The following is a 19,844-nucleotide window of genomic DNA, read 5'->3' as shown; positions in this document are numbered from 1 at the left end:
GAGAATAAAGAGAGCAACTGATTTGGTGGTAAAGTTTTATTCACAAATGTTTATACTGAAAAGTCATGACAAAAAAAGAATAAAAAATAAATAAAAACATTACAATGTCCCATTGTGATTCAGTTTTTTTTTTTTTTTTTTTTTTTAAGCTTTGGTACTATTTTCACAAGAAAGTGGTACATTTTCTCTTTGTACTAATCTCACAACTGATCATCAAAAATGACATTCAAACATTTGTTTTAGTACAATACACAAAATCACAAAATAACTTCACTACATAAACTTGATTTGCATCTTTTCTCTTTCAGTTTAATACTCGTGTCTATCATTTAATCCAACTGATCTTAATGGTTAATCAATGAATCCTTTGCTATTTCTACAGATTTTCAACTGGTCTGATTATTGTGTGTTGGTAATTTATCAACTACTGTAATTTCTAAGAGCTTTCAATCAGGATAGACCAAACATAATAAATCACAGTTATTACTAATTTCTTTCACCTGATAATCACAATTGGTTACCATGTACAGTAAGTAAGTACAACTGTGTGTGAGCATTTGCAATGTGCAAAGATGGAACAGGATAGACTGCAAGAGAGAGGAAACCTGCAGAGGGGTCAAAGAGGCAGACGTAGACCCCACCAAAGAGGGCCTCCTCAAGGAGGTGGACATCAGAGGAATGGAGGCAGAATACTGGCAATTCGCATGAGGTGTGGGCCATCATTGTTAACCACATGGTTACAGTAACAGAGGCCTTAATATTTGACATTATTTCAAATTTTATACGTTTTTTGTAATAACATTTTTTTATTGATTCAAAAAAACAAAAACAAAAAACAACACAACACATACACACCGAATCAACGTTTAACTTTTAACCCTCAGTAATATCCCTCCCCAAACACCAACCCCACCCCAAAATAATACACACAAACAAACAAACCCAAAAAAATACAATAAATAAAAAAATATAAATAAAATATATATTATATATATAAACATACATAATTAAACTAAACTTCTCTCTCCTCATCCGTTACCCGAGAGTCCCCCAAAACTGCCTAATACCTACCCCACTTCCTGAAAAACAAGTCCCCAAACATCAGCCTTCTACCTGCCATCTCCTCAAAAGCTGCCACCCTCCCCATCTCCGCACAATGGTGGCACTCCATCCAACTTCCAACCCCTTAAAATAATTTGTCTGTCAATCATAATGCTAGTCAGAACCCAATTTTTAATATATTTGTCCCCCAAATTTATGACTGCCCCATCGCCTAAAATACAAAGGCTGTGGCAAAGTAAAATTTGAGTGCCCAAAATGTCACACAAATAATTCTGAACCTTCAACCAAAAATCTTGGATCTTAACACACCCCCCAAAAGACATTGGTTGTGTCTCCAACTTCTGATTGGCATTGCCAGCAGGCGGGTGTGTCTTTAAGATCAAGCATATATAATCTAGAGGGGGGTCCAATAAAATCTATGTAAAATCTTAAAATGCATAAGGCGAACCCTTGCATCTCTAGATCTAGTGGGGTCGGAGACGAATAATAAAATATCATCTGCGTAAAGCAGAAGCTTATGCGGCACACCTCCCGCCATCACTCCTGGAAAATCATCGTCCTTTCTTATCGCGGCTGCTAACTGTTCCAGGGCAAGACAGAACAATAATGGGGAAAGAAGGCAACCCTGCCAGGTGCCCCTATTCAGAGTAAAATTAAATGAAATTAATTCATTTGTTTGTACCGCTGCTACCGGTTGTCTATAAAGTAACTTAATCCATTCAATAAAAGTATTCCCGAACCCGTATATTTCCAAAATCTTAAAAAGATAATCCCATTCTACCATATCAAACGTCTTTTCGGCGTCAAGTGAGATGGCAGCGGCCAGAGTCTGATCATTCGCCACTGACCACATGATATTGATGAGATGCCTAATGTTATCAGAAGAGCTGCGGCCCCGAATAAATCCCACCTGATCTATATGTATAAGAGATGTCATAACTTTACTTAATCAGTTAGCCAGAAGTTTTGACAATATTTTAACATCTAGCTAGATCAAGGAAATTGGACGGTAACTCTTAAACTCGCTTGGATCTTTGTCCTTTTTAAGAATCAGACTGATCCGGGCTTGCGTCATGGTTGGCGGAAGCTTTCCATTCTTTAATGATTCCATATAAACTTCTAACAAAGTGTAGCCAGTTCTGTAGCATAAGATCTAAAAAATTCAGCAGCAAAGCCATCTGGCCCTGGAGACTTGCCTGTAGGCATGGCCTTAATTACCTCACTGAGCTCCTCCAAGTTATCTCAGAATCAAGAGAATTGTTTTGCTCAGTTGTCAGTTTAGGGAGTTCTAATGGTTCCACAAAGTTTCTAATATCTTCATCAGTAGACGAAGACATGGAACTATAGAGATCAAGATTCAAATTTGATAAGTTTAAACTTATTTCTATTGTTTCGCAATGCAACCACAGTATTGTTGTAAAAATACTGTAAATTACATGTATATATATACTGGTGGCCAAAAGTTTGGAATTATGTACAGATTTTGCTGTTTCAGAAGGAACTTGGTACTTTAATTCACCAAAGTGGCATTCAGCTGATCACAAAGTATAGTCAGGATATTACTGATGTAAAAAAACAGCACCATCACAATCTGAAAAAAGTCATTTTTGATCAAATCTAGACAGACCCATTTACAGCAGCCATCACTCCAACACCTTTTCCTTGAGTAATCATGCTAAATTGCTAATTTGGTACTAGAAAATCACTTGCTATTATATCAAACACAGCTGAAAGCTATTTGGTTCGTTAAATGAAGCTTAAAATTGTCTTAGTGTTTGTTTTTGAGTTGCCACAGTATGCAATAGACTGGCATGTCTTAAGGTCAATATTAGGTCAAAAATGGCAAAAAAGAAACAACTTTCTCTAGAAACTCGTCAGTCAATCATTGTTTTGAGGAATGAAGGCTATACAATGCTTGAAATTGCCAAATAACTGAAGATTTCATACAAAGGTGTACACTACAGTCTTCAAAGACAAAGGACAACTGGCTCTAACAAGGACAGAAAGAGATGTGGAAGGCCAGATGTACAACTAAACAAGAGAATAAGTACATCAGAGTCTCTAGTTTGAGAAATAGACGCCTCACATGTCCTCAGCTGACAGCTTCATTGAATTCTACCCGCTCAACACCAGTTTCATGTACAACAGTAAAGAGAAGACTCAGGGGTGCAGGCCTTATGGGAAGAATTGCAAAGAAAAAGTCACTTTTGAAACAGAAAAACAAAAAGAAAAGGTTAGAGTGGGCAAAGAAACACAGACATTGGACAACAGATAATTGGAAAAGAGTGTTATGGATCTTAACCCCATTGAGCTTTTGTGGGATCAGCTAGACTGTAAGGTGTGTGAGAAGTGCCCGACAAGACAGCCACATCTATGGCAAGTGCAACAGGAAGAGTTGGGTGAAATGTCACCTGAGTATCTGGACAAACTGACAGCTAGAATGCCAAAGATCTGCAAAGCTGTCATTGCTGCATGTGGAGGATTTTTTGATGAGAACTTTTTAAAGTAGTTTAAGAATTGTTGAATTTTTTTTTTATTTTTTTTTTATTGTAATAGTAATTTTTCACATTATTAATGTCCTGACTATACATTGTGATCAGTTGAATGCCACTTTGGTGAATAAAAGTACCAATTTCTTTCCATAAGAGCAAAATCTGTACAATATTCCAAACTTTTGGCCACCAGTTTATGTATGTATTATATATATATATATATATATATATATATATATATATATATATATATATATATATATAATTTATATATATAGATGCATGAATTACATTTGATGTTTTCTTTAATCATATGTTGGATAAAAATGCATAATGGATTTTATCAATTTGGTTAGATAATTTAAGTGTAATGCCCATTGTGATGACTGTGTATATTACAGTAGAGTAACTTCTTTTATTCAGCACCTAGGGTGATTTGAACATGTATCATGCATTCTTTGAAATTGAATTAACTGATTGTTTAAAGTACTACATGAAAAAAGACCATACTGTTGTGTTTTCGTGATCAAACCAAATGTTTTCATTACATGCTACAATAATCTTGTGTTTTGAAACAATGATTACATGGAAAGAAAACATAACCGTGATGAAAGCATGAGATCAAGTTTTGAAAGAATGACTAGGTGTGTGATCAATTTAGAGTTTTGAAAATGTACCACTGAATGAAAGTAGTACCAAAGCAATGAAAAAAAAAATCCAACTAACAATAATAAATGCATAATTTCTGTTTAAGTTATTTACCAAATGAACATGAAATTAAGGAATGGCACAGAATATTAATTTATGACAAATTGTCCAACCACATACACACCGGCATACAGTAGTTTAGATGAATTGTGATTCGGAAAGCACGCACCAATATTTTCAGTGTCGCTTTAACACGAAACAGGAAACTCGTGAATATTCATGTTTGCTCCGCCCAGTGCAACCGAAAATCTCAGAAACCGAATATTTCAGAACACCGGAGCCGCAGTCCACAGCGCTCTCTTTCAGGAACACCTTCTCATCCCGACAGTTATAATAGCAAGGAAATCACCGCAGGTATGTGGAGTGCGTGCTGCTTTATCTCTCTTTAAAGCTACAATGTGTCACTAAAGTGAAGGGTGTGTGGATGAGATCACACGGGGCCTAGCGCACTGCTATCCCGGAGTGGGCAAGGCTTTGGGAATAGTGATATATTCACGAAAGGCCTGGAATACTGGCTGTAGTTTGATGTAGAAGACACACACTTGTGAGCTTAGCCATTATGTGATTTGCATGGGGGTTTAAAAACCTGCTGAACAAGCTGCTGATGTCCGAGCATTATACGCCTCTCTCTTTAAAGCTAAGCTAAGCTAGTAATACTAAAGATTGCGGTAGATATGGGGGTAGAGGCTGCAAGAGTGCGACCTCATTTCTTTGCTGTGGTAATTTTAATCTCTTTTCACTCTCCAGTTTAGGAACATGCTTCGCTGGACTCTCAGTTCATGTTGTCCTTCTCCTGAAGATAGTTAGTTGGTCAGTCAAATGTCTAAAGTGGTGTCAGTCAGTTCCTTATTACACGCCTCGACCTACTTTAAATCCTGACTGGCATGGAGTCATTTCAGTGAAGACCAGGCATAGTCGAAGGACTTCGCTCCTTGTCCCTACCCACTGTTATCTATCAAGATGTGAGCTTTACACTGGACCTTGTTAGTGGGTTAAATTCGACAATACAACCTAAACATCCATTGTTTTTTCTTCACTCTATTTAAACGCGTATGTCTGACACTTGAGCCTCGCTTTGACTTAAGTAGCCCAGACGTGCATTGGACTGTTCCCTTGATGTAACTAAACAGAACAGATTGCCTGACGGTGAGTTGAGTGGCTTTTAATAGTGTTTGCTTTAAAGTTGCGCATGCGCACTGATTTGCCATTCTAAAAAATGGAAGGTCTTGCAGTACACATGCATCTGAGCCCCCTTTTTTAAAGGAACAGTTCAACCCATAAAAAAAAAAAAATTCTATAATTGGCTTACCCTCGTGTTCTAAACGCAAAAGGTGAGTTTTTAAAGATTGTCCTGACTGCTCTTTTCCACATACTGAAATGTATGAATGGAATGAGCTTTAAAATGCCAGAAAGTATCATAAAAGTATTCCGTACTTGTGTTATATTCTGTGTTTGTGTTTTTTCATATGATAGCTTTTTGAGTTTGACGTCAATCCAGATGTGATGTGTCTAATGGCGCTATAGGCTATTTGAGCCTAATGGTGCTATAGGCTACAGCAGAGGGCAAGATTTTCAGGTAATAACTTAAATTTCTGTCAGTTTGACATACAAGATATTGAATGGGTTCAGAGGACTTGCAGTATAACATGCGAGTGATATGGACAATTTTTTTAAATTTATTTTTTATTTTATCCCCTTTTCTCCCAATTTGGAATACCCAATTCCCACTACTTCCCACTACCTCAATCAGGGTGGTGGAGGACAAGTCTCAATTGCCTCCGCGTCTGAGACTGTCAATCCGCACATCTTATCATGTGGCTCGCTGTGCGTGACACCGCAAAGTCTCACAGCATGTGGAGGCTCATGCTGCTCTCCGCGATCCACGCACAACTTACCACACACCCCATTGAGAGCGAGAACCCCTAATCGCGACCACAAGGAGGTTACCCCATGTGACTCTACCCTCCCTAGCAACCGGGCCAATTTGGTTGCTTAGGAGACCTGGCTGGAGTCACTCAGCACACCCTGGATTCGAACTCGCGACTCCAGGGGTGGTAGATGGACAAATTTTTGGTATACTTTTGTGATGCTTTCTTGTCATTTTAAAGCTATACTCACAGAGATGTTGTTCTTCATTCTTCCCTCAGTGCTAGAAAGAGGGTCAAAACAGCAGAGTGTATATTCAGACCACTGGGACTGGCATTTAGAGAAGAATTTAAATGAGATGCATGCTGTCCGGACAACAGAGTACATGCAAAACCAAAGTAATGTGTTATCAGTGTCTGCATGCCTCATTCTATGAATGGAATCCACATGAGATCATTAAAAGAAGCTTTTTATCCACTCAGTGGGGGTTTAAAGTAATATATTTGCAGTAGATAATGTGTAATTTGTCATGTTTACATTCTGCTTTCATGGCGCTAACTAGAGCCCGACCGATATGGGATTTTTGAGACGATACAGATTTTAGAGGGGGAAAATTCACCGATTACCGATATGGTGGAGGATATAGTTAATTATTGAGCTGGAATGAAAACAGACCTTTTCTATGTGGATTATGCACCAATTTTATACCAATATGACTATGCAAAGTTACTTGGAAGGCTTCTTTCTTAAACAAATATTTTTATCGAATATTTTACATTTATTATTATACATTGTCAACAAATTCTAGAAATGAACACAGAAAATAAAAATACAATAAATAGCTTAATAAACATCAGTACTGTAAATTCAGTATCTGTTAGTTGCTGACCATATAAATAAAGAATAAATAAAAATACAGTAAATAACTAAATAAACATCAGTACTGTATGTTAATTATCAGTCAGTTGCTGACCATTTAAATAAAGAATACATTTAAATAATAGCTAAATAAAAATCAGTTCAATATGGTATGTTTAGTATCAGTTAATTGCTGACCATTTAAATAAAGAATAAATAAAAATAAAATAAATAGCTAAATAAACATTAGTAGTACTGTTTAGTATCAGTCAAAGGCTGACTATTTTAATACTGCCAGTCAGTTAGAGGCAGGTTGTAAAACAAGAAGCATTTACACCTGCTGAGTCAAGAGACTTTATTTGGACTTTATTTACTTTCTATTTGTGGACTTTATTTACTTTCCAGCATTGCGTCTCACCAACTAGGTAACAACGTAGCGTGAAATCAACACTCAACAGACACAATCCACCACCACACCGTTGTCTGCTGAGCTGCAAAAAGATGCTCTGACAAAAAATAGCTGGCTAACATAGCAAACAGATGTGATAAACATGAGTGACATGGTTGTCAGGGACAGGGTTAATGTTACATTAGTTATATTGAAAAGGGAAAATTATGGGGTCATTGTTTATTAACTTTCCAATATGTATTTCACAAACTAGTAAGCAACTTACTGAGAAAACACCGCTTAACTCCGCCCTGTCTGCAGAGCGGAGTCGGAGCGCCCTCTGCTGGACAAACTACGTTATGACACCAATTCAAGCATTGTTTTCTGCATTATATGTTCTGAAAAAAAAGTTTTCATATCTGCGCATATTGGTAAACATATATGCCAATACGATATATTGGTGAAAGGCTAATATCACTAGCGCTAACCCTAACACACTTTACGTGGTCATAATACTGTATGCACCGTTTACTCTTATTGTATTTTATTATAAATTTTGTAAAAAGTATTGACATAAGATCATGAAAAATGTTTTTATACACGTGTTTTTTTTTTTTTTTTAAAGAAAGACATTGATGTTACTGCAAATAGGGTGTTTTAAAGGATGGCAACTCTACATTCCAGTGTGTTCATGTTGACTGATCTCAACTGAGTGTGATGTTTCCCAATCACTGGGTGTTTTCAAACCGGTATGAGCATTTTTGAATCGCTTTACATGATTTTTCTTCTATATTGAGATTCCCTACTTTCATTGGGTAGTTGAAAATGGCCATACCGGTTTGAAAACGCCCACAGATTGGGAAACGCCCATTAATATTTGGCAGAGATCTAGGGTGCTTCTCAGTCAGAAGGCTGCAGCCTAGTTAAGCTAGATATTTTGGCTGCCACGTCATCAAGCACAGCCGAAGGCCGTCTCAGTTGTGAGGACCCTTGGAAAGCAGCCTCATTTCGCAGCCTTCATTCGCCATATTTTGGAGGATGCATCAAGTGCATCCTTCGTGGCCTTCAATCACCCACAATCCCTTGCAAATGCGCACTTACTAGACCGTCTCATTCTAGTGCTGAATGCTGAGGAGGAGCCTAGAAGTTCTAGGAAGGACACAGCCGAACTAGGCTGCAGCCTTCCAATTGAGAAGCACCGCTATATTTTGAAAAAGATGTTGGTGTAAAAGTAGATGGAGGACCGGGTCACACCCACCTGTCATGTGGACCAATGGCAGCAGAGATGGTGTTTAACAACTGGCACAATGTTTTGCTGAAAAACTGTTTTGAACCACTGCAACAAACTCAAAGACCCTGTTTCCATCTGATATTACGATGCGGTGATCCGATCACATGTGGTCAGGTGAAATACACCGCTGTTTACACCTGGTCACTTAAATGCGTCTCCTGTGACCACTTGTGTTCGGAATTGGAGGGGAGGGTCTCTGTTTCTTGATGACATACATCAGTCACTATGTCAGTGTGTTACTGCATGATAATAAAGTGCAATAAAGTCAGAAAATACAAAGATTGCGTGAAAACAATGGCGCACTGTTTCTCCCAGATACGGTTGAAAATTTAATCTAAGCACAAACACAACATGTCAAGCAGAATTATTCATTATTTTAGTAGATTACCTGTATTAAAGGAGTGTCAGGTGTTCGTGCTTGTCATCTGTGTTGATATCAGACACACTCAAGAAGATCTGTGAAGCTCTCGTTATTGTGTATGTATCCGCTTTTTAAAATTTTACGATCGGACGGTTATTTCCTTCAAATTCACTCGTAAACGGCAAAGTTTAAACTCTGGTTTAAGTGGAGCGGTTGATTGACAGGTGAGGGGTGGTGCTTCACTGCTGCAGGGACGGATATAGGACGGATTACTTGTTAACCCAGTAACTGCAATAAACAAAGGATTTACATTATTTCCTTGTCCTCCATGGGTCTGTGGGGTACTTTCATTGTATAAATCTGTCCTGTACAAATAATGCACTTTAAAAATGAGCAGGTGGCTCTATTTCAATTCATTTCCTAGTTCAAGAACTAAAAAGTTACATGTGAGGAGCAGTCACAAGGGCAAGGGTAGTATGACTTCTTATCACAGGTGCACTGTAGCTGGCACCAGCTGATATCTGATTGATAAATAACAGTGTTAGTCACACTTTGATAAAGCAGTTGCCTTCAACATATGGAGTCTAGCTAAGCTCATCCTGTTGAGAGGTCCAAAGGCACACCACTTCTGAGTGATTCTCATCTTTTTTTTTTTCATTTTCCTCTCAACAGGACAAACAAAAGCATGTAGAGTTCAGAGCAAATGAACACACCACACCCATCTCCTTTGTGTTCTTTTTACATAGGGCTGTGTGAATCTAACACGTATGGAGCCAAAGAAGTGTTTTTTTCCACTTACTTGAGAAATAATTTGCACGGAAGGGCAGTGAGCAGGTTTTGCTTACACCTCAACAGCTGCTTGTCATGTCTTGTATGTTTTGAGCAGTTCTCAAAATTCCTTGGCAGCATTTATCTTAGTCTGCCATGTTTTTACACAAGCATTTTCATTATTCATAATTTTCACACTATCAAAAAATCACAATATTTAGGCATTGGGCTCTTATTTTCTGTGCAAGCAGGTGTTACTTTTCTAAATGAGTACTTTTTCTAGCAGACTAACTGGACATATTCTGCAGTCATGGACTACACTATTGCTGGTAGCTGAAAGACAAAATATTTCATAAATTAACACACATGGCATAGGCTAGTAGAACTATAAATGACAGGCGTTCCAACTCGTGCTTGTTAAGAATATGAAGATACAATTCAAATAAAGAGTTTGCAATGCATCATATTCGCTTGCAAGCATTGTCTCATTGATTTAAGTAGTTTTATGAGATGTGTAAGAAGAAATTCGGTATGGTGGACGGATTGGCATCTTTAAGGATTCATAGGACAGTGAAATGAAAAGTTGTTCCTAAATGTTATTCTTAACGTGATTGGCTTATCCAGATTTCCAACACCGGGGATCTCTTGAACCAAACACACTCAAGTGAGACGGAGAGCAAAAGGCTGTTTTCAGGACCTGGTATTTCTTATGCATGTTTACCTTTGTCCTGAAGCCAGAATGCAGTCAGGCATGTCATCTAACACAGTGTTTCTGTTTGCTTCACTTTTAGACTGAAGCACTCAACCAAATGTCCCAATTTCCACTTTTCCATGGCTTCCATTAGGAGGATGCAATTTTTCTTGTTGCCTTGTCATAATTATATTTTGTTCTGTCAGCATAGGCGGAGGGTGAACGAACTGGGTAAGGCTATGTACCAACTTAGAGGTTATAGTAAAAAATAATAATAGTAATAAACATTTAAAATAAATGTCTTGCCTTCTAAAGCCGTGCATTCAATACAAAAGATTTTTCAAATTGTATCTACTAAATAAATGAACGGTTTATTATTTACACAACTCTTGATAATGATTTTAGCGACTCAACTAGAGAAAGCATATATTTGTGATTTTAATTTGTTTTATTGGCATAACAGGAAAGACTGTGCTTATTTTTTAAGTTTGCTACTGTACTATAATTGATCCTGTAAATATATTTTTTTAAAGGGCCACACTGAGGCCTTCAATGGCTGAGCATTAGGCAGATTAGCATTGGGGGGGTGGGGGGTGCTGTCTTCAGTTCTGAGATGGAAAAGCGTCAGTGTACTGGTGCATAGGAGTGACATTTTCCCGGCTGGATATTTTTGTTCCTTGCAAAGCCCCTCTGTGCTGAGTTTAGGATGTCAGTTGAGTTAGTGAAGGGTGTGTCTTGAATAGCAGCTCTGTCTTGGCATAGCTTGACTATGTCATCTGTTCAACAAAGAAATGCACCATGTTTAAAATGGTAGTAGTTTTGTGCCTGTATTTTTCTTCAGCTCAGTGATCATGGGTAGGTAGGCCTATGTTGTCAACTCCAGCATCTGTTTAATGTTTACATTAGTTGACATGAAATCAGAGCCCGACCGATACTGGTTTTAGAGAGGGAAAATTCACAGATTACCGATATGGTGACCGATATATTTAATTTTTGAGCTGAAATGAAAACTTCTTTGTGGATTTTTCACAGAGTTTGCACCGATATGACTATGCAAAGGTACTCAGAAGGCTGCTTTCTTAAATATTTTTATCAAAGAATATTTGACATTATCATTATACATTGTCAACAAATTCTAGAAATGAACACTGAAAAAAATAAAGAATAAAATATTTTATGAATAAAGAATAAATAAATACATACAATAAATAGCTTAATAAACATCAGTACTGTTTAGTTTGTCAAATGCTGACCATTAAAATAAATAAAAATAAAATAGCTAAATAAACATCAGTACTGTTTAGTATCAGTCAAATGCTGACCATTAAAATAAAGAATAAATAAAAATAAAATAGCTAAATAAACATCAGTACTGTTTAGTATCAGTCAAATGCTGACCATTAAAATAAAGAATAAATAAAAATAGCTAAATAAACATCAGTACTGTTTAGTACCAGTCAAATGCTGACCATTAAAATAAAGAATAAATAAAAATAAAACAAATAGCTAAATAAACATCAGTACTGTTTAGTTTGTCAAATGCTGACCATTAAAATAAATAAAAATAAAATAGCTAAATAAACATCAGTACTGTTTAGTATCAGTCAAATGTTGACCATTAAAATAAATAAAAATAAAATAGCTAAATAAACATCAGTACTGTTTAGTATCAGTCAAATGCTGACCATTAAAATAAAGAATAAATAAAAATAAAACAAATAGCTAAATAAACATCAGTACTGTTTAGTATCAGTCAAATGCTGACCATTAAAATAAAGAATAAATAAAAATAAAACAAATAGCTAAATAAACATCAGTACTGTTTAGTACCAGTCAAATGCTGACCATTAAAATAAAGAATAAATAAAAATAAAATAGCTAAATAAACATCAGTACTGTTTAGTATCAGTCAAATGCTGACCATTAAAATAAAGAATAAATAAAAATAAAATAGCTAAATAAACATCAGTACTGTTTAGTGTCAGTCAAATGCTGACCATTAAAATAAATAAAAATAAAATACCTAAATAAACATCAGTACTGTTTAGTATCAGTCAAATGCTGACCATTAAAATAAAGAATAAATAAAAATAAAACAAATAGCTAAATAAACATCAGTACTGTTTAGTATCAGTCAAAGGCTGACCATTAAAATAAAGAATAAATAATAGTAAAATAGCTAAATAAACATCAGTACTGTTTAATATCAGTCAAATGCTGACTATATTAATACGGCTGAGTCAAGAGATAAACAGCGGCATCGGTGTTACACCGTATTCTGCTATACATGTTCAGGGGAAACTTTCAAAGTTGGAAAACCAGACTTCTAAATATTACATTTTATAAATGCAACAACTGGAATTGTTCGGTTGAAGGGTGTACCAAACTGTGAATCCATGTTTACACATTAGCTTCCACTCAGCTGACAACAATGAAAGTAGCTATGTGATTAGCTAGTTAGCCATAAGCTCATTGTCACGGAGAGTAAAAGACGGTTGTTGTTTATTTTAGTTTCCAGCATTGCGTCTCACCAGCTAGGTAATAATATGAAATCAACACTCAGACAAAATCCACCACCACACCGTTGTCTGCTGAGCTGCAAAAAGATGCTATGATGTTTATCTTTCAGTCTGCTACATTACTGACTGCACTGACAAACTATAGCTGGCTAACAGCAAACAGACATGAGTTACATGATTGTCAGGGACAAAGTTAACGTTATATTAGTTATATTGAAAAGAGAAAATTATGGGGTCATTGTTTATTAAGTCCCCATTATGTATTTAACAGACTAGTTAACAACTTACCGTGATGATACCGCTGAACTCCGCCCTGTCTGCAGAGCCACTGTCAGTTCGGCTCTGTAAACAGTGGAGTCGGAGCGCACTCTGCAGTACAAACTACGTAATGACACCGATTTTAAAGCATTGTTTTCTGCATTATGTTCTGAAAAGAAGTTTTCATATCGGCGCATATATACGCATATACCGATATATCGATGAAAGGCTAATATCGGCTGACCGATATATCATTCGGGCTTTACATGAAATATTGTTTAAAAAGTTGACATCCTGTGGTGTGTCTTAAACTATTTTAAATTCTAATTATTTTATAATTTTGCATACAGCTTTACACCCTAATAATTGAGAGACTAAATGGAATATTTGAACGTTTAAATATTAATTTTGTCACCGCACCTGACCGTTTAAAAAAATGTTTACTATTGAAGGATAAAAATGTAAACAACTTAATCATTATGGTGAACAACATTATTCACCCTTATGTCATTCCAAACCTATATAACTTACTTTCTACCATGAAAAACAAAAGGAAATGTTAGGCAGAATGTTTGGAACATAACCATGAACACATCATTCATTAACTACCTGTTCATTCTCAGAGTGAGTGTCACCAACTCACAGGTATTGAGCTCCGTGTTAATAAGTAAACCCAGAGTGTTGCATTCAGCACACATACTAATTGGATCATACCACTGTGAGAGGTTGGAGGTGAAGGGGACAAGCCAGGAGGCATGGAGGAAGTGATGAGATGTGATTTTGTAACAAGTAAATGTAAACCATTGAGAGGAGATTTTCTAGGGGATTATGAAAAGATTTATTTGCATGAACTCTATATTAGTGTGTAATTTTCTTGTGAAGGTGTGTTGATTTTGAGCCTGAGACATTTAATTATGCAATCAACACCTGGTGAAACTACGAATGGCTGCGGCAACCATGTAGTATGGTAACAAAATGAGCATACACATTTTCATTGTTTAAAATGACAGTGAGATTTGTGACTCTAAAGGCTTTAAATGTAGGCCTGTTGCTTATAGGATTAGGCCCTGCTTAATATCTCCAGTTAAGAAGGTTTAATATCTATTGAGAGTTATGAAGCAGCATGAAAAGTTTGATTTAAGTCTTGTTTATACTTTACCTGGGATTAATGCTGTCTAGTTTATTTTTTATAATATGTATATCATTGTTTTATATTTTTAGCGATGTTGCTTTAAGAAACGTGCTGACATTCTGCTGTGCTTAAGCTGTTAGACAGCTGGCAAAATAAAATCCTCTCAGACAGTTGGGACTTTGTCTCTGCATATGTGATTTTGTCAGATACCAACTTATGAATTACTGAATTATGACTTTAGAGCCTGTGCCAGTGTATCTTAAGCCTTGCTTATGCTTTCGCTTTGCACTGCAGCGTGTGCTGCGCGCGGCTCTTGACAGCCTGTGGCATTTGTTCTTGATGCGCACCGTGGTTGTACTCCTCTCCAAACGAGAGATGGCAGTGCAGAGAAAATATCAGCTAATCCATCAAGAAACAGCAGTGAAGAAGTGCTTTGCTGAACTTTACATTTACCTAACCAGGTGTTATAATAATAGTTCAGGTTCGCTACTCGTACAGGAGCTGAACAAAACAAAAACACTTAGGAACCAGTAGTAGGCTTTTTACCAGCAGTAGGTCTGTCTAAGTTTACCATTAAGATACTAGTCTTTTATATTTTAGAGCAGCACTAATTAACACGAGCAATGTTGACCTTGTAAAACTGAGCGAAATTGCATGGAGAAGTTCAGGTGGCAGCAGCGCAGATATCAGTCAAAAAGACTTATCTGAAGGCAGCCCATGAAGAGGAGATAGCCCTAGTAGATTGAGAGGACAGGCCTTCAGGCAGTGGTTCCCGGGCCTTCTTGTAGGCCAGGGGGGGATCCCCTCCACAGTCCAGTGTGACAACCTCTGTCTCGACACAGGGGCCCCTTTTCTCACACCGCAGTAACAGACAAATAGCTGATCTGACTGCCGGAGTTTGGCGGTAGTCTCCACATAGTGCTTTAAAGCACGCACTGAACACAAAAGGTGTGCCCTCGAGTCATCAGACTTTGAAGGCTGAAAAGCAGCTAGATAATTTGACTGATTTATGAAATGAGGAAGGAGGACTTTCGAAAGAAAATATGTATTGGGTTAAAGGACAACCATGGAGTCCTCCGGCAACCAGCACAAACACAACACAACATTAACATTGCATGTACCTCACTAACTAATTTAGCAGAAGCTATAGCCATAAAAAAAAAGAGGTCTTCAAGGCATCCATTTAAGATCAGTGCTCTGCAGTAGCTAAAATGGAGATGAGCACAGGAATATGAGCACAAGTGGCAAATCCCACAGGGGAAAATGGGGATTCCGGGTAGGTCTCAAATGTCTTGCACCCTTCAGAAAACTGAGGACAAGGCCATGAGAGTGAAGAGAAGAACTACCAACGGGTATGTGGTAAGCAGAAATGGCAACAGCATACACTTAGCATGGAGGCTGCCCTGCTCCCTGCACCATGCAGAAACAACCGGAGGGTCACAATCCTCTTGAAGAGGGTTGAAACCAGATGCCAAACCCAAAGCTGCAGGTGGGATGGGTCCGGGTGCCAGATGTAGCCCTACATTTGGGAGAGGAGATCCTTCCTGAGGGGAAGCTGCCATTGACAGCCGTCACGGTGCCACAAGAAGCACTCTGTTCTGGAGTCCCTGTGCAACATCTTCCACAACAGTGGAATAGGAGGAAATGCATAAAGTAGGCGTTTTGGCCGTTCGTGAGGCCATTCTGCTGAACTGCACTCCTGTACTACATCCGAATGATGCCTCCATTATCCCTGGTGTAGCCGGTCCCTGGATGTAGCATCCACTATCTGTTTGTTTGACCCCAAAATATGAACCACTCTCAATGGTGCGAGCTGTGGCCGACACCATGTGAGTATCTCGCGAGTGAGTTGTAAGGATATGCAGGACATCGTAACACCCTGATGCTTAAGGTGAAACTTGTCGAAGTGTTGTCGAACTGAACATGGCGGCCTGCCAGGACTGGCAAGAAATATCGAGGCCCATGTAAACCACATGTAGCTCCAGCAGACTGATATGGTTTGTGGAATGAGCTGGTGTCCAGTGACCGCAAACGCCCATTTAATTCCATGTCACCCCCTATGCCATGAGGGAAGCATCATTTGTGATGACCTCCCGACAAGAGGGAATAACACCTAGGGGCATCCCGGCCATCAGGAACTCCAACTGACTCATTAGGTCCAAAAAGATGCCTGGGAACAACTGGAAGGTCCATCAGAGTCTTCTTACATTCCTCAGGCAGTCTAGCCTGGGCAGGCCACACTTGGCGGCGTGCTGTCAAGAGCATATCCAGCTCATGGGTCACATGACTCCTCACCAAAAGAGCTGTTTGTTGGAACTGGGGAACAGAGGGGATGATGTTCGCTGACTCCGGTGTACTGGTGGTAGCGAGGAGCAACTGGAAGATTGTATTTTCTGTGCGGGTTATGTAGGCTGTAGACTCGTATGACTTATTCAGAAGCAAAACTGTGCACCCGCGTTGTGCTATAGAGCATCGCACATTACCCCATAGAGCCTTGTGCATGACCCAATCTAATAAAATCCTCTTCAGCCATGAATGCTAGCGTATGGGCTGTCTTTGATCGCCGCTTGGGTGTACCGGATCCTGTGACGGTGCTCAAAAATTCCACCACGAAGTCCTTCCATCTGGAGCACAGCCATAGGGGACGGCGCATTTCCTGATGACTGAACTGAATACCCACTAGAGCCAACCGCCACCGAGAAACCTGTAAGAGTGTCCTGGGGGGAAGGATGTATAGCTACATCCTCCAATTCCTTGTTATTGCAAAAATAATTGTTGGAGGCACTTGTAGGTGATGTGAAAGATAGGGGGCTCAAGAGGCTCTTCGCCAGGTCCCCGATATGAACTGTCCTCATCCTCTTGTGACACTTACGGGTGGGGCAAGTGCCAGAGGTTGAAGCAATTGAAGGAGACATTTCAGCTCTCCCATCTCTGAAGAAAGGGCAACAACGGTCTTAGAGTGAATGCCAAAATTGTATATAAGGAAAAAAATAAGTTATTCAACTCCTCTGGGAAGAACCGAAAGGCAATTCCACCTTAACCCTTTAAAGCCTGAGCCCAAAATTCAGAAAATTCCATTCTGTGCCAGAATATGATATTCATATCCATATTCATATTATATCCATATAACATCACACACCTGAACTGTATATACCATATTGAAGACAAGAACTAGGGCTTTCAAATGATATCAATATATGTATGATTATTTAAGGCTAATCATCCTTTATCAATAAGATTTCACACAGAAATTTTACAAAAATCTTTTCCGGCCACCATACTTCAGACAACTGCATTTTCAACCATTTTAATTACAAGCTAGAGGGAAACTTAGAGTGTATGAAATATATATAATTTTTTTGGGCAATGTAGAATAGCAGACAGATTAGAAATATTATCTATTGTTTAAAAGTTATGACCATTCAAGTGATTAGTGGGAAAACAGAATAAAACAAACATTTAGAACGGTTAGATACATGTTTTTGTTATAATCGCTGATGACAGTGGGCTGGAGGACTACTACTTTTGTCCAGTCGCCATAATTTTTTACAAACCTAGTAATTTCGGTTGAGCCATTCACATTGTGGAAATTGGAGAGGCATGTAACTGCACGTGTGTCCTTCCACTGAATTACAAGTATATTCCCCTCAATCCTACACCACCTCATTTCCCCACGAGCTGTTTTGCGTTCCCATCTTTTGATGTCTTTAAATTCTGCAGGAAACAGTTTACAGTTCACCCTGCATGTCCCACAGGCATTAGTTCCCATTTTTAACAACCATAAGAGCTGGGGACGTGTAAAAGTTGTCAAACCAAACATTGTGGCTCTGGTCTTTTGAATGGCTGCAGTAATAATTCAACTACTTTGGTGGCACGTGGTCAGTGACACGCCCATCATGACTACCTGTGTAAACATTAAAGTTGAGAGTATACCCCGAGTCTGATGTTGCAATTACCCATAATTTAAAACCCCACCTAGTAGGCTTGCCCTTTATGTATTGTTTAAATCCTGACTGAGCTTTTGACTTGACCATATATGTTCATCTATTGCAAGATTTTGGTTAGGTTGAAAGAGCTGCTGGCATTTTTGTTTGAGGTGGTCCATAAGATAATGCAACTTCCTAAGGTGATCCTGATTGTCCTCTGTGGTAGGGTCTACAACATGTAGAGCTGATAAATGAGCCTTGTAGCGGTCATGCAACATAAATCCCCTTGCCCACGGGCCCTGAAGTGACTTGGTTTCCCAATGACGATGGGAATCAGGGAGAATTGAAAACCCCATGTAAATGAGCAACCCAAGAAATGTGTAAAATTAATCGGGGGTCACCTCCATCCAAGCTCCTTGGTAGCTGGAATATGACAAAGTTTAGGACGAGCTCCCACCCCTGATGGTTTGTTAAGCTGCATATCTCAGCAACTACAGCCTGAGTAAAAAACAGCATGAAAAAGTCAATTTCTCGCAACATCACATTGGAGGTTGACCGCATATCCTGACGCACGCTACCTAAGTCAATACCGAATGGATGGCTAGGCTTAAATGGGAGAGGTTTTGGTGCCTGTGAATCGTTGTCAGAGTACAAGGGATAAGAAACGGAGTCAGGGAAGCGTTTACGCTTTCTAGCTGACTTGGGACCTGTGCGAGAATGGCTAGCCATACCCAAAATAATAAGAGTAACAGTGTTAGTGTTACTGTGAGTATCAGTCATATGAGAAATAGAAACAAACAATACATACAAATTCATATATACCCATTTGTTGGTCATGGCTGGGGATCAGGTTCCATCTCATCCTCCATCTCCTCGTGGTCCGGGTCTTCCTGCAGTAGTTCCTGGTCCAGCAGATCTTCCTCCTGTGTGCTCATGCCCTCATGAGCCATGTCCTCCTCTGCTATGAACCTAAGCTCATCAGCAGTCAGCTGCCTCCTCCTCTTGAGGGTGCTGAGCAGGGAGCCAAGGTCTCTATCCATCTCTACAACAACAAAAAAGTACACCATTGTTAGCCAGCAGTGTGTTCTTCACAAATCCATACACTGAATAGTCACCAAAGGCTTGCAGACTAACCAGAATATCCAACTGCAGACAGCCCTCTCACACTTTCCTTGTGAACAGGAAGCTACACACAATCTAAAATCATGTCTGTGTGATGGATGGGTAAGGCTATCTGCTAAATTATAGAAAGATACGCTCACAGAAATATTGAAGCCTATTTGTAAGATTTATGTAATTTAATTGCATATAAAATTTCCATTCATTTGCATTACATATGTAATGCAAATGAATGGAAATTTTATATGCAATTAAATTACATAAATCTTACAAATAGGCTTAAATATTTCTGAGTGTATCTACCTTTTTTTTTTTTTTTTTTTTTTTTTTTATTACAAGGGAAAATCAACATGCTAAATAACTTATCTAACTAGCAGGCCAGTTTCCAGGCAGGTTTGAACAGCG

General features: G+C 38.5%; 2 protein-coding genes across 6 annotated transcripts in view; one reads left to right on the top strand and one right to left on the bottom strand.

Moving 5' to 3' along the window:
* LOC127454721 (leucine zipper putative tumor suppressor 1-like) overlaps positions 1-8,994 on the bottom strand; it is a 39,375-nt gene extending 30,381 nt beyond the window's left edge. Inside the window, exon 1 of the mRNA XM_051722077.1 lies at positions 8,633-8,994. The gene's annotated coding sequence lies outside the window, so the exon portion shown is untranslated. The remainder of the gene's footprint in view (positions 1-8,632) is intronic.
* The window catches only part of LOC127454856 (kinectin-like), a 74,436-nt gene continuing 59,069 nt past the window's right edge, over positions 4,478-19,844 (top strand). For 2 of the 5 annotated variants that reach the window (XM_051722330.1, XM_051722328.1), the window contains exon 1: positions 5,390-5,408. The gene's annotated coding sequence lies outside the window, so the exon portion shown is untranslated. Of the gene's footprint in view, positions 4,617-5,389; positions 5,409-19,844 lie in introns of those variants that run through there. The other 3 variants (XM_051722332.1, XM_051722331.1, XM_051722329.1) reach the window with 2 other exon arrangements.

The sequence above is a fragment of the Myxocyprinus asiaticus genome, chromosome 17 (assembly GCF_019703515.2).
Source record: "Myxocyprinus asiaticus isolate MX2 ecotype Aquarium Trade chromosome 17, UBuf_Myxa_2, whole genome shotgun sequence".
Taxonomy (NCBI): Eukaryota; Metazoa; Chordata; class Actinopteri; order Cypriniformes; family Catostomidae; genus Myxocyprinus; species Myxocyprinus asiaticus.
Note: the sequence above shows the minus strand (reverse complement) of the source record. Positions and strands in the feature narration are given on the sequence as shown.